Consider the following 13,141-nt stretch of genomic DNA (forward strand, 5'->3'; position numbering starts at 1 on the left):
GCCTGTGAAGAGACCCCTGCAGGTGGGGAGCTGGGGGCTCAAACCGAGATCGTTATGGCCGGCCGGTCCTTGTGCTTTGCGCCACCTGTGCTTAACCAGTTGTGCTACTGCCCAACCCCCGAGCTTCATATTCTTAACCTGGTATACCACAGCCTGGCCCCCAGAAATGCCCCCAGAAGTTATATACTCTCAGAAGCTGAAAGTGAGTTTTCCATAATTGGAGGTATTTTTGTGAAAATAGAAAAATTACTGTGGGGGCTGGCAAGATAGCTCACCTGAATAGTATGCCTGCACTGTCATATATGAGACCCAGGTTCAAGCCTTCACACTGAGGGAAGTTTCAGTACTGTGGTGTCTTTCTTTTTCTCCCTCTGCCTCTCTGGTTCTGTGTCTTTGAAAAAGTCAACCTAGACAGTTGAATACACAGTGACAACAACAACAATAATTACTATGGGGATAAAATGAATCACACAGCAAAAAATGGATCCTTAAATACAAATGGAAACACCGTGATCCAGCAATACCACTGCTAGGCATTTATCCAAAAGACACAAAAACACGTTCACCTCTGTGTTCATAACTGCATTAGTCACAATAGCCTAAATATGGAAGTAACCTAAATGACCACTGACATGACTGGGTAAAGAAGTTATGGGATGGGAGTCGGGCGGTAGCGCAGCGGGTTAAGCGCATGTGGTGCAAAATGCAAAGACCGGCATAAGGATCCCAGTACAAGCCCCCAGCTCCCCACCTGCAGGGGGGTCACTTCACAGACGGTGAAGCAGGTCTGTAGGTGTCTTTCTCTCCCCGTCTTCCCCTCCTCCATTTCTGTCTGTCCTATCCAACAATGACGACATCATCAACAACAAAAATAACTACTACAACAATGAAAAACAACAAGGGCAGCCAAAGGGAAAATAAATTTTTTTTTAAAAAAAAAAAAGGATTGGGGCCAGGTGGTAGCACATATTGTAGTGTGCAAGGACCTAGGTTCAACCCAGGGGCAAAGCTTCACAAGTAATGAAGCAGGTGTGCAGTGTCTATCTCTCCTTATCTTCCTTTTCCCTCTAAATTTCTCTTTGTCCTATCAAATAAAGTCAAAAAAATAAAATAGGGGGCCGGATAGTAGGGCAACAGCAAACATGGTATAAAGTGCAAGGATCCCGGTTCAAACCCCTGACTCCCCACCTGCAGGGGGTCACTTCACAAGCAGTGAAGTCTCTTGTCTTCCACTCCTCTCTCCATTTCTCTGTCTTATCCAACAACAGCAGCAGCGATGGCAACAATAACAAGTGTAACAAAATGGGAAAAATGTCTTCCAGGAGCAGTGGACTTGTAGTGCAGGCACTAAGCCACAGCGATAACCCTCGAGGCAAAAAAATAAAATAATAAATTATTATTTTTTAAGGGTTTACTTATTCATGAGAAAGATAGGAGGAGAGAAAGAACCAGCCATCACTCTGGTACATGTGCTGCTGGGGCTCGAACTCAGGACCTCATGCATGAGAGTCTATGCCTTAGCCACTGCACCACCTCCTGGACCACAAAAATAATTATTTTTTTAAAAAAATTAAGGAATATGCTCAGTGGAGTACTACTCAGCAATTAAAAAAAAACGGCATTGTGTCCTTTGGGACAAAATAGATGGAACAGGCAAGGGTAGGTAGCATAATAGTTATGCAGAGATACTTTCATGCCTGTTCAATCTCCTGTACCACAGCAGTGCTCCGGTAAAATAAATAAATAAATAAATGTATGCTTGACAAAAAACATTTTAAAAAAATGAGTGGCGGGGACCGGGTGGTAGCACAGCGGGTTAAGCATACATGGCGCAAAATGCAAGGACCTGTGTAAGGATCCCAGTTCAAGCCGCCATCTCCCCATCTGCAGGGGAGTCGCTTCACAGGCAGTGAAGCAGATCTGCAGGTGTCTGTCTTTCTCTCCCCGTCTTCCCCTTCATTTTCCTCTGTCCTATCTACTAACAACGATGACATCAATAACAATAATAACTACAATAAATATAAAAAAATTTGGTGGTGAGAGTGGTGTGGGACTATACCCTATTATTTTATGATCTTGCAGATCATTAAATCATCAATGAAAAAATTAAAAAAAATTTCCATAACCAATGCAGCTATTTCTGCAGAAATGCCAGTTGAATCATGAGACCCAAGTCTGGCAGAAGGTAATCTATGGTATGCAATGCAGAATGAACTAAATTACCCAGCAAAACGCAGCCAAAGACAGGAAATCCAACACAGTGGACAGGAAATCCAACACAGTGGCAAGAGTACTCGTGATGATGAGATGAGAAATAGGATGGATGCAGTTCACAATAGAATAATCATTTTTCCTCCGGTACCAAAGACCTATTACCTCCAGGGATAGCTGGCTGGTAGCCATGGAAACACTGGGGACAACAGATACTCAGGTCCCCAGAGAGGCCTGAGCTATATTCTAAGTCCACCAGTGGCAACTCAGAGAAAAGCAAGGGGGCTTTGGGGACTTCTTGTGCAGAAAAGGAGCCACACACGTGGACTTCTGGTGTCTTAACAGGTGACTAATGAGGCTGTTTGTGTTCTTTCATTGGGAGAAGGATGGAGGACTCCAGAGGATTCTCCTAGCCTTGCTTTTTATTTCTTTTTTTTTTTTTATGTTTATTTATTTTCCCTTTTTGTTGCCCTTGTTGATTTTCATTGTTGTAGTTATCGTTGTTATTGATGTCGTCATTGTTGGATAGGGCAGAGAGAAATAGAGGGGGAGAGAAAGACACCTGCATACCTGCTTCACCACCTGTGAAGCGATTCCCCTGCAGGTGGGGAGCCGGGGGCTCGAACAAGGATCCTTAAGCCAGTCCTTGTGCTTTGCACCATGTGCGCTTAATCCACTGCACTACTGCCCGACTCCGTTTATTTCTAGATAATAAAGACAATCAAAATTGCTTCCTGCAGCTCTGTGGTGCCTGCCTGGCCCCCAGGGATGTAAGGGAAGCCTTGAGAACACTCAATTTTTAGTTGACAGACAATGCCCAGCACATACGTATTCCTGGGACAGAGGCCAGCTCAAAAAGCCATAGGGATTGTACATCCCCCCCATTTTATTTATTTATTTACTTATTTTTACCAGAGCACTGCAAATTTCTGGCTTATGGTGGTGCTAGGGATTGAAGTTAGGACCTTGCAGCCTTAGGCATGGAAGGCTTTTTTCTTTTTTATCATCACCAGGCTCCATGCTGACAGGCTCCATGTTATTTATTTATTTATGAAAAAGATAGGAGGAGAGCAAGAAAGAACCAGACATCACTCTGGTACATGTGCTGCTGGGGATTGAACTCAGGACCTCATGCTTGAGAGTCCAATGCTTTATTCACTGTGCCACCTACCAGACCACTTTTATTTATTTTCATAATGGCATTATGAATCCACTACTCGTGGCAAATTTTCCCCATTTTTCCCCCTATTTTTAATAGGACAGAGAAACAGAGAGGAGGAGGGGAGAGGGAGAGAAAGACCAACAGACCTGCTTCACCACTTGTAAAACATCCTCCCTGTAGGTGGGGAGCCAGGGACTTGAACCCAAGTCCTTGCACTTGGTAATATGCGTGCTTAACTTAGTGTGCCACCCATGGCCCCATGGAAGTCTTTTGTGTAACCATTTTGCATTATCATTTGCATAACCTCTACCCTGGGATTGTACAATCTTAAAACAAGAATCCAAGTAATCTTAGATCTGAGACATGATCACCAGCCATCAAGGTTACAAAGAACTGCTGGATCATGACTAGAAGAAAAGGTTAATGGTGTAAATAAATAAAATGACCTCACTTGGTTGTCTCAATGCATAGATGACATGATTAATATTATCTAACTAATAGTACAATATTGTAGACTTCCTTAGATATTAGTTGTAACCTCCCATCATGAATACACAGTGTATACAACCTTTATAACAATCCATTTTATTTATTTTACTTTTTTAATTTTCAAAGTCTATGTATTTATTTATTTATTTATTGGATAGAGACAGCCAGAAATCCAGGGGGGAGGGGGTGATGGAAGAGAGAGACAGAGGGACACCTGCAGCCCTGCCTCACCACTTGTGAAGTTTTCCCCCCTGCAGGTAGGGACTGGGGGCTCAAACCTGGGTCCCTGTGCACTGTGATGTATGTGCTCAACCAGGTGTGCCACCACCAAGCCCCCCCCCTTTTTTTAAAGATACAGACAAAAGAGGCAGAATGAAAGACTACAGCACTGGAACTTCCTTTCTTGTGGTTAAGGCTGGGCTCAAAACCAAATATAAGTCATGCATAAGGCAAAGTAGCACACTATCCAACTAAGCTATTTTTCTTTTCTTTCTTTCTCTCTCTCTTCCTCTTTTTCTTTCTTTTTTTTTCCTCCAGGGTTATTGCTGGGCTCAGTGCCTGCACCATGAATCCACCGCTCCTGGAAGCCATTTCCCCCCCTTTGTTGCCCTTGTTGTAGCCTTGTTGTGGTTACTATTATTGCCATTGTTGATATTGTTCGTTGTTGGATAGGACAGAGAAATGAAGAGAGGAGGGGAAGACAGAGAGGGGGAGAGAAAGATAAGACACCTGCAGACCTGCTTCACCGCTTGTGAAGCGACTCCCCTGCAGGTGGGGAGCCGGGGGCTCGAACCGGGATCCTTCCTCCGGTCCTTGCGCTTTGCGCCACATGGGCTTAACCCACTGCGCCACTGCCCGACCCCCCCTCTTTTTCTTTCTTATTGGATAGAGACAGAGAAATTGAGAGGGTAAGAGGGATAGAGAGGGAAAGAGACAGACACCTGCAGCCCTGCTTCACCACTTGTGAAGCTTTTTCCCTGCAGGTGGGGACCAGGGGCTTGAACCTGGGCCCTTGCAAACTGTAATGTGTGTGCTTCAACATTTGTGGCACTTCCTGGGCCCTCCAACTAAGCTATTTTTTTCTAACCCTAAAACTTGCTTTTGCGACTAATTCTCTAACAGCAGCATGAGGACTGTAACCAGGTTCAATTTGAGTCCACAGGTTAATTCTTTAATAAACTCATTTAAAAAAAAATCTATGTATGTTACATCTCTTTTTCAATTAATATAAGAGAAATGCAACTTGAATTGTAGTGAGATCCCACTAGGATGGCAATAATGAATAAAATAGTCAATAATAGGGGCTGGGTGGTGGCACAACTGGCTGAGTGTGTATGTTACAATGTGCAAGGACCCAGGTTCAAGCCCCTGGTACCCATCTGTAGGGGGGAAGCTTTGCAGGGGAGAAGCTTTGCAAGTGGTAAAGCAGTGCTACAGGTGTCTCTCTTCCTCACTATCTTCCCCATCTGTCTCAATTTCTGTCTCTGTCCAATAAATAAATTAAATATTTAAAAAACATCTGCATTTTTTAAGAAATATAGTCAATAATAAATGTTAGTGAGGAGTAGGGCCAGAGAGGTAGCATAGTGGTTATATATAACACTTCCATGTCTGAGGCTCTGAGGTCCCAGGTTCAATGCCTGACATCGCTATGTGCCAGAACTGAACAGTGTTCTGAGTAATAAATAAATAAATAAATAACTTAAAAAATAAATGTGAGGGAGTCAGGCGGGTTAAGCGCACATGGTGCAAAGCCCAAGGACTGGCCCAAGGATCCTGGTTCCAGCCCACAGCTCCCCACCTGCAGGGGAGTCAATTCACAGGTGGTGAAGTAGGTCTGCAGGTGTCTTATCTTTCTCTCCCCTTCTCTGTGTCCCCTCATCTCTACATTTCTCTCTGTTCTATCCAACAACAATGACATCAATAACAACAATAATAACCACAACGATGATAAAACAAGGGTAACAAAAAGGGGGAAAAATAGCCTCCAGGAGCAGTGGAATCACGGTGCAGGCACCGAGCCCCAGCAGTAACCCTGGAAGCAAGAAAAAAAAATAAATAGGAAAGCTCGTGGCACGAAGTGCAAGGACTGGCGTAAGCCCCCAGCTCTCCACCTGCAGGGGAGTCACTTCACAAGCAGTGAAGCAAATCTGCAGGTGTCTATCTTTCTCTTCCCCTGTCTTCCCCTCCTCTCTCCATTTCTCTCTGTCCTATCTAACAACATCAACAACAATACAACAGAAATAAAACAACAAGGGCAACAAAAGGGAAAATAAATAATTTAAAAAAAAGAATAGGGAGGATATCAAGGGAGGGAATGGGATACAGAACTCTGGTGGTGGAAATTGTGTGGCACTGTACCCCTCTTATCCTATGGTCTTGTTATATTTTTTACTTTATAAATAAATAGGGAGTTGGGCGGTAGCGGAACCGGTTAAGTGCAGGCGGCGCGAAGCTCAAGGACCAGGCGGGCATAAGAATCCTGGTTATACTGGTTATATCCCCTGGCTCCCCACCTGCAGGGGAGTCACTTAACAGGTGGTGAAGCAGGTCTGCAGGTGTCTGTCTTTCTCTCCCCCTCTCTGTCTTCCCCTCCTCTCTCCATTTCTCTCTGTCCTATCCAACAATGACGACATCAATAACAATAACTACAACAACAATAAAAACCAACAAGGGCAACAAAATTGAAAATAAACAATAAAAAAAGAAAAAAATTAAAAATTAATTAATAATAAAATATAGAATTTTAACTTTTATTGATTTTAATGACTTAATACAAATTATATATAGGAGAAAAAATTATATAGAGAGATAATTGTTAGTGAGGAGAAACTAACCTTTATACTTTGCTAGTGGTAATGTACAATAGGATAATTATCCTGGAAAATAGTTTGGCAGTTTCTCAAATGCTAAACACAGTTATCAGCAATTCTACTCTTACATGTCTATGCGATGTAAGTGAAGACATATGTCCACAAAAAAAAACTTGCACACAAATGTTCATAGTAGCATTATTCATAATAGCATAGAGTAAAAATAAACCAAATTCCCATCAATTAACAAATGGAGTCTCCTCTCCTCTCCTCTCCTCTCCTCTCCCAGATCAACTAGAATACCAAAGGAGACCACCCGGACCGAAACAAGACAGGACAAGAATGACCACAGGAACCCAGTAAATCACCCGTGAGTACAAACACGCGTGGCTGGTGACAGAGAGGAGAGAAGAGCCTAAGGAGAGATTAAGTGACTGCTAACAGTTCAACAGTTTATCAGTGGAGACACCACCTCCAGTCTGCTCCACAACAAGGGGACAGCTGAAGGGAGGAAAGGACTCCCCAGAGACTCACCAAGTGCAACTCTGAGTCTCCATTGCTACTACCCTCAGAATCTGGAGCAGCAACAGGGAGGGACACCAGGGGACAGAGATCTAACCGGGAAACTCAGGAGAAGACCTATACCTCGGTGGCATAGCTGAGGGGCTGTGAAAGTCTCTTTGCATAACCACTGGATTATCTCTGCCACACCCTGCTTTATCTCTTGGTCAGGAGTCAGTGATTAAGCTAAGAAGCCTATTGATAGTTTAAAAGCCCTCAGGCTCCCATAGCCTACAGGGAAGAAAAAAAAAAAGGCTTTTACACCACTGAGCTCCAACTCAGGGATTGAAAAAACTGTTAACTTCCACCACGGTAAACCCTTTAATTAAATTACTTAGACACAAGTCAATCCAGGCAATAGTGATCAATAATTTGAAAAGTACTGATAAAGGGAACTCATAACATAATATATAAAATGGTTAAAACAACAAGAAAAAATATTGGAGACTCGAACCAGGACAAGAGTCCAGCTAAAAGTCCTCCAGAGGGTGAAGCACAAAACAACGAGTTCAACATCCAAACATTAGCTAAGGAAATAATAACAGGAGTGAGTAAAGAATTTGAAAAAATTGAAATCAGAAATGCAGGAACAACAAATGAGAATATGGAAGAAAATTCTAATTATCTCATGGTTATTAGAGAGCTGAAAGCTGAAATCGCTGAGCTAAGAAGGCAGCTAGCTGAACAAGCTAAAACAGTATCAGAGCAGGGCAACAAAATAGATGAACTCCAGAAAGCAGTAGAGGGCAGAGAGAATAGAATCTATGAGGCTGAAGACAGAATTAGCAAGATTGAGGATGAATTAGAGACAACTAAAAAAGAAGTAAGAGATCCCAAAAAGAGATTAAGAAATGCTGAAAACAACAACAGAGTCCTATGGGATGACTTCAAAAGAAACAATATACGCATTATTGGCTTACCAGAGGAAGAAAGAGAAGGAGAGGAAGAAAGCATTCTCCAGGCCATAACAGCTGAAAATTTCTCTAGTCTAGACAACACCAAAGACATAAAGATTCAAGAAACCCAGAGGGTCCCAAACAGAATTAACCCAGACCTAAAGACACCAAGACATGTCATACTTAGAATGGAAAGGAATAAGGATAAAGAAAGGATCCTCAAGGCTGCAAGAGAAAAAGAGTCACCTACAAAGGAAAACCCATAAGATTAGCAGCAGACTTCTCCATACAGACACTACAGGCCAGAAGAGAATGGCAAGATATCTATCGAGTGCTCAATGAGAAAGGCTTTCAGCCAAGAATACTATATCCTGCTAGACTGACATTCAGACTAGATGGAAGCATCAAAACCTTCTCAGACAAGCAACAGTTGAAGGAAGCAACCATCACTAAGCCTGCCCTGAAAGAAGTTCTGAAAGGTCTCCTATAAACAACCAGACCACCACAAATAGGACATATATCAAAACACTCTAAAACTCTACAAGAATGGCGTTCAAATATCTTCAATCTTTGATATCAATAAATGTCAATGGCCTGAATTCACCTATTAAAAGACACAGAGTAGGAAGATGGATCAGAAAACACAACCCAACAATATGCTGTCTACAGGAAACCCACCTAACTCAACAAGACAAACACAGACTTAAAGTGAAAGGATGGAAAACTATCATACAAGCCAATGGCCCACAAAAAAGGGCAGGAACAGCTATTCTCATATCTGACATGATAGACTTTAAAATAGGTAAGATTAAAAAAGATAGGAATGGACACTACTTAATGCTCAGAGGATCAGTCAATCAAGAGGACTTAACAATTATTAATATCTATGCACCCAATGAGAAGCCATCTAAATACATCAAACTTCTACTGAAAGAGCTACAACAATATATTAACAGTAACACAATCACAGTAGGGGACTTCAACACCCCACTATCTCAACTTGACAGATCATCCAGGAAGAAAACCAGTAAAGACATAAGGGAGCTAAATGAAGAGACAGATAAACTAGAACTATTGGACATTTTCAGAGTCATTCATCCCAAGAAACTGGAATACACATTTTACTCAAATCCACATGGATCATTCTCAAGGAGAGACCATATGTTAGGACACAAAGACAGCATCAGCCAATTCAAGAGCACTGAAATCATCCCAAGCATCTTCTCAGACCACAGTGGAATTAAACTAACACTTAACAATCAACAAAAGATTAGTAACAGTCCCAAAATGTGGAAGCTCAACAGTATACTTCTTAACAACTTCTGGGTCAAAGAGGAAATCAAGAAGAAATCAAAATGTTTCGAGAGTTCAATGAAAATGAAGACACAAACTATCAAAATATTTGGGACACAGCTAAAGCAGTCCTAAGAGGGAAGTTCATAGCTATACAAGCACACATTAGGTAACAAGAAAAGGCACAAATAAACAGCCTGATTGCACATCTCAAAGACCTAGAAGAACAACAACAAAGGAATCCTAAAGCAACCAGAAGGACAGAAATCACTAAAGTTAGGGCAGAAATAAATAACATTGAGAATAGGAAAACCATACAGAAGATCAATGAAAGTAAATGTTGGTTCTTCAAAAGAGTAAACAAAATCGACAAACCTTTAGCCAGACTCACAAAACAAAAAAGGGAGAAGACCCAAATAAATCGGATAGTAAATGAAAGAGGAGATATCACAACAGACACTGCAGAAATTCAACATATCATGCGAGGCTTCTATGAACAACTATATGCCACCAAGCTAGAGAACCTGGAAGAAATGAATGATTTCCTAGACACCTACCAACTTCCAAAACTAAGTAAAGAGGAAGTGGATAACATGAACAGGCCCATCACAGCTAATGAAATTGAAACAGTTATCAAAAATCTTCCCAAAAATAAAAGTCCTGGACCAGATGGTTTTACAAATGAATTCTACAAAACTTTCAAAGAAGAACTAATACCTCTACTCTTAAAAGTCTTCCAGAAGATTGAAGACACTGGAATACTCCCTGCCACTTCTATGAAGCCAACATCACCCTGATACCAAAAGCAGACAGGGACACAACCAAAAAAGAAAACTACAGACCAATATCTCTGATGAACATAGATGCGAAAATACTGAACAAAATTCTAGCCAACCGGATACAGCAGTATATCAAAAAGATTGTTCATCATGACCAAGTGGGGTTTATCCCAGGCATGCAAGGTTGGTTTAATATACGTAAATCAATCAACGTGATCCACCACATCAACAAAAGCAAGACCAAAAACCACATGGTCATATCAATAGATGCAGAGAAAGCCTTTGACAAAATACAACATCCCTTTATGATCAAAATACTACAAAAAATGGGAATAGATGGAAAATTCCTGAAGATAGTGGAGTCTATATATAGCAAACCTACAGCCAACATCATACTCAATAGTGAAAAACTAGAAGCATTTCCACTCAGATCAGGTACTAGACAGGGCTGCCCACTATCACCATTACTATTCAACATAGTGTTGGAAGTTCTTGCCATAGCAGTCAGGCAGGAGCAAGGAATTAAAGGCATACAGATTGGAAGAGAAGAAGTCAAACTCTCCTTATTTGCAGATGACATGATAGTATACATGGAAAAACCTAAGGAATCCAGCAAGAAGCTTTTGGAAATCATCAGGCAATACAGTAATGTGTCAGGCTATAAAATTAACATTCAAAAGTCAGTGGCATTCCTCTATGCAAACACTAAGTTAGAAGAAATTGAAATCCAGAAATCAGTTCCTTTTTCTATAGCAACAAAAACAATAAAATATCTAGGAGTAAACCTAACCAAAGAAGTGAAAGACTTGTATACTGAAAATTATGAGTCACTACTCAAAGAAATTGAAAAAGACACAAAGAAGTGGAAAGATATCCCATGTTCACGGGTTGGAAGAATTAACATCATCAAAATGAATATATTACCCAGAGCCATCTACAAATTTAATGCTATCCCCATCAAGATCCCAAGCACATTTTTTTTGGAGAATATAAAAAATGCTATAAATGTTTATCTGGAACCAGAAAAGACCTAGAATTGCCAAAACAATCTTGAGAAGAAAAAACAGAACCGGAGGCATCACACTCCCAGATCTCAAACTGTATTATAGGGCCATTGTCATCAAAACTGCTTGGTACTGGAACATGAACAGACACACTGACCAGTGGAATAGAACTGAGAGCCCAGAAATGAGGCCCCACGTATGGACACGTATGGACATCTAATCTTTGACAAAGGGGCCCAGATTATTACATGGGGAAAGCAGAGTCTCTTCAACAAATGGTGTTGGAAACAATGGGTTGAAACATGCAGAAGAATGAAACTGAATCACTATATTTCACCAAATACAAAAGTAAATTCCAAGTGGATCAAGGACTTGGATGTTAGACCAGAAACTATCAGATACTTAGAGGAAAATATTGGCAGAACTTTTTTCCGCATAAATTTTAAAGACATTTTCAATGAAACGAATCCAATTACAAGGAAGACTAAGGCAAGTATAAACCTATGGGACTACATCAAATTAAAAAGCTTCTTCACAGCAAAAGAAACCACTACCCAAACCAAGAGACCCCTCACAGAATGGGAGAAGATCTTTACATGCTATACATCAGATAAGAGTTTAATAACCAACATATATAAAGAGCTTGCCAGACTCAACAACAAGACAACAAATAACCCCATCCAAAAATGGGGGGAGGTCTTGGACAGAATATTCACCACAGAAGAGATCCAAAAGGCCGAGAAACACATGAAAAAATGCTCCAAGTCTCTGATTGTCAGAGATATGCAAATAAAGACAACAATGAGATATCACTTCACTCCTGTGAGAATGTCATACATCAGAAAAGGTAACAGCAGCAAATGCTGGAAAGGGTGTGGGGTCAAAGGAACCCTCCTACACTGCTGGTGGGAATGTCAATTGGTCCAACCTCTGTGGAGAACAGTCTGGAGAACTCTCACAAGGCTAGAAATGGACCTACCCTATGACCCTGCAATTCCCCTCCTGGGGATATATCCTAAGGAACCCAACACATCCATCCAAAAAGATCTGTGTACACATATGTTCTTGGCAGCACAATTTGTAATAGCCAAAACCTGGAAGCAACCCAGGTGTCCAACAACAGATGAGTGACTGAGCAAGTTGTGGTATATATACACAATGGAATACTACTCAGCTGTAAAAAATGGTGACTTCACCATTTTCAGCCGATCTTGGATGGACCTTGAAAAAATCATGTTGAGTGAAATAAGTCAGAAACAGAAGGATGAATATGGGATGATCTCACTCTCAGGCTGAAGTTGAAAAACAAGATTAGAAAAGAAAACACAAGTCGAACCTGAAATGGAATTGGAGTATTACACCAAAGTAAAAGACTCTGGGGTGGGTTGATGGGTGGGGAGAATACAGGTCCATGAAAGATGATGAATGACATAGTGGGGGTTGTATTGTTAAATGGGAATCTGGGGAATGTCATGCATGTACAAACTATTTTATTTACTGTTGAATGTAAAACATTAATTCCCCAATAAAGAAATAAAAAAAAACAAAAACAAATGGAGAAACAAAAATATGGTCTGTTCATTTAATCAAGTATTGTTTTATTTATAAAAAGGAAAGCACTGAGAGGGGGTAGACAACATAATGGTTATGAAAAGAGACTCTCATGCCTGAGGCTCCAAAGTCCCAGGTTCAGTCCTTTGCTCCATCATAACCAGAGCTGAGCAGTCTGCTCTGATAAAAAACAAAACAAAACCCAGATCAAACCTAGGATCTATGGTGTGCAAGTCCTATGTACTTCCGCTGAAAATCTCTCAACTTCTGTTTTTCCTTCTTTTGGCAGTATGTCTTTTATTTGTTTGTTTTCTGCTCTGTAGGACGAAGAGTTTACTTTAATTATTACTATGTCGGGCCAGAGAACTAGCTTATAGTATAG

This window comes from Erinaceus europaeus, chromosome 2 (assembly GCF_950295315.1).
Source record: "Erinaceus europaeus chromosome 2, mEriEur2.1, whole genome shotgun sequence".
Taxonomy (NCBI): Eukaryota; Metazoa; Chordata; class Mammalia; order Eulipotyphla; family Erinaceidae; genus Erinaceus; species Erinaceus europaeus.